The sequence below is a fragment of the Numida meleagris genome, chromosome 3 (assembly GCF_002078875.1).
Source record: "Numida meleagris isolate 19003 breed g44 Domestic line chromosome 3, NumMel1.0, whole genome shotgun sequence".
Taxonomy (NCBI): Eukaryota; Metazoa; Chordata; class Aves; order Galliformes; family Numididae; genus Numida; species Numida meleagris.
This window is the reverse complement of record NC_034411.1, coordinates 281,678-284,626: the sequence shown is the minus strand read 5'-3', so window position 1 is coordinate 284,626 and position 2,949 is coordinate 281,678. Positions and strand designations below refer to the sequence as shown.

General features: G+C 42.2%; 1 long non-coding RNA gene across 1 annotated transcript in view; it reads left to right on the top strand.

Moving 5' to 3' along the window:
- LOC110396955 overlaps positions 1-2,230 on the top strand; it is a 32,587-nt gene extending 30,357 nt beyond the window's left edge. Inside the window, exon 3 of the long non-coding RNA XR_002437402.1 lies at positions 703-2,230. This is a non-coding gene — a long non-coding RNA (uncharacterized LOC110396955). The remainder of the gene's footprint in view (positions 1-702) is intronic.

Genomic DNA, 2,949 nt, shown 5'->3' with positions numbered 1-2,949 from the left:
AGAGAAGAGAAGAGAAGAGAAGAGAAGAGAAGAGAAGAGAAGAGAAGAGAAGAGAAGAGAAGAGAAGAGAAGAGAAGAGAAGAGAAGAGAAGAGAAGAGGCATGTAGCTAGTTCTATTTGTCCTATAGAGGCCATTTTACTTTTCTATGCTCTGTCTTTAACAATTTTTTTTTTAAATGAGAGTTAATCTTAAGTTATGCTAAATGTGAATATACTCAGTGAACATAACAATTGTGTGGCTGTATAGACACAAAGGAGGAAAGAGACAGAGATCTCTTACAATAAAACCTGCAAACCATACTACTACTTCTTGGTTTGATATTAATGTACTGGATTTCAAGGTGATAATATCCCTTGACAGTAGTGATTAGGGGAGTGCTCTGAAATCCAGTCCATTTTGTCCTGCTAGATATATCAAGTTGCCTTTGCAGTGCAATGTGCACTTAATTATACCATAGCCTTCACAGTACTGGGGAGAGGGACTGGAAGATTGTGGCTTTGCTTTAAACCCAATTAACCACCAAGGAATTAGCATGGTCTTATAGGTATCATCAGATCCTGTTCAGCCTAAATAGAAATGCTGTGAGAGCAAATGGGTGGGAAGACTGAAGGGAGCTGATGTCATTGAGCTCACAGTTGTAATCTAATTCTAGATTGTTTTAGGCCTCCCATCTCACCCTCTTCTTTTCTTCCTGTTTCTAGGAAAGAAAATAGCCTCCACCCTGCTAATGATCCCTCAGGGGAGGCACCGTCAAGAGGCAACACTTGCTGTAGCAGAGAAAAGCCACGGCTGCTGCTGTCCCGGCACGCAACGTCAGCCCTGAGAGTATCTGCAGCCCACAGACATCAACTAATCTCAGAGGGTGAGGAACGGAGCCTCTCCCCATGGGAACTCAGCTGATTCAGGGAGGGAGGAGAGCAGCTCTTCTGAAAACAAACCACTGAGCTTCCCAGAACCCCAATAATGTCCATGCATTCCCCAGAGGAGATTTGCAGAAAGACAGGCATATGGCCAGACAGAAAGACTCACTGTTGGAAACAGCCATTGAATGTGGCATTTCACATAGAAAACACAAAGCAGAGGGTTTAGGAACCTTTCATTCCATTTCCTCACCATCAAGTAGTGATGGGTTCCTCTCGCTTTGCTTTTGCTATGCCTCACTCCTCCCAGCTGAATGTTTAGGACTGGCTTCTGAGCTCCCTCACTGAAGCCACTGGGAACTGGTAAGAAGGCAAAAAGGAGGCATTTATTCTTTTTCCATGATTATTTCATTCTCTCCTTTCACCCTTCTGTCCCAGTTCAGCTCCTGTCTAATCCGCCTGCAGTGACAGCCAGAAAAAATGGTATTAATTGTATTTCTCTTGATTTACCTTTTTCTTGCTGCTAAGAGAGCATCCAGTCCTTCTTGCCCTGGGAAGCCTTTGCCATCTCAGATGGGAAGCAGCATTTCCATTACTCTCTCCCACTCCCCAGTTCAACCTTTCCCAGAGAACAGAGCTCAAATGCAATGCTCCACCAGGTCTGCTACCAACAGAGAACCACATTCACTTACAACAAAAGTATGGGAGAAACACAAAGAAGTAAGAAGGAGGAAGCATTTAAGTCATGAAATACTAACATGCTGAGTCTCCTACTCTGTTCTTGCTGCTTTTGAAAGGCAGTAAAATCCATATTGGTATTTCCAAGGAATTTCTACACACAGAAAACTTCATCTGAGCCGGGCCTTCACTCCAATAAAAATGATTGTAATGGTGTCAGAACAAAGATCCATCTCATTCACCAGTTGGCAACTAAAAGGAGATGCCGGAGCAAGGTAAGCACAGTGCCACTTTCCCAAATGCTCTTCCAGGCTCCAACAAGTTGTGGCTCGCAAACTTTCTGAGACACATGTTGCCATGTATTTAGTATCCCTAACAAGTTTTTTTTTCCTGAGCTTGTCCTGCATCCCCTTGAACCTAGCTATGCTCCAGTATCCATAACTGAGTTAAGGAGCCAGTTTAACTACACACTGTTTGAAGAATGACTTCTTTTCTACCTCTGCTCAGCAGAGCTTCCTTCAAGGTTTCCTTTGTACAGAAAGCAAACAGCTGAGTATGCATGAAAAACACTGGCTGTTCCTAAAAATCTATTCAAATTTTATCATTCTATTCCAAAATTCCTGCTGGAAATGGAAGAAAAAACAAAGAAAACATGGGGGAAAAAAAAAAAAAAACATGGGGGAAAAAAAACATACAAAAAAAGAAAACAAAACAAAACTGAGCAACGAGGAAAGAAAAGAAAGTGACTACCTGTGGTGAAACAGGTCCTTGTATCAAAAAAGACAGTCTGCAACTCCTACTTTAAGGACCCAAAGAATTCTCCCAGACTAGTTAACACATCTTTTCAATATCTGCCCAAGTATCTCAACAAGTAGAAAGACACTTAAAATTACCATTCCCTCTCTCTCTTGACGGCATACTTGGAGATGGTTAGATGCCGTATTTATTCCATCAGGCTCATGAAATAAGTTACACCCAAGAAATGTGCTCCAGAGATGCCCATTTCAGACAGTAGAGTATGACTAACAAGCACGGAGGTCTGTGGTCTTCCCAGTTTTGGTCAATCCACCTCCCACTTGGACCATATCTCAGCACAGACAGGGAAGCCGCACAAAGCTGTCCACCCTTTTGGATGACTCTACAGTCCTGATGGAGCAAGAGCTTGGGGCACACGCTGCAGTTAGCCACCCACACACATAGGTTTATGCACTTTTTGATGATTCATAAACCCAGATCTAACAACAGAATCGAGCCTTTTGTTCATTATTTTGGAATGAAACATCAGCTAACATTTTTTACAGATGACTGTCAAGGCAAAATCCTGGACCGAAGAATTCTGCTTATCTAAAATGAATTTCAGCTACACCCTTTAAGGCAAAGCCATGTCTATTAAAAGAAATAAAGAAAATC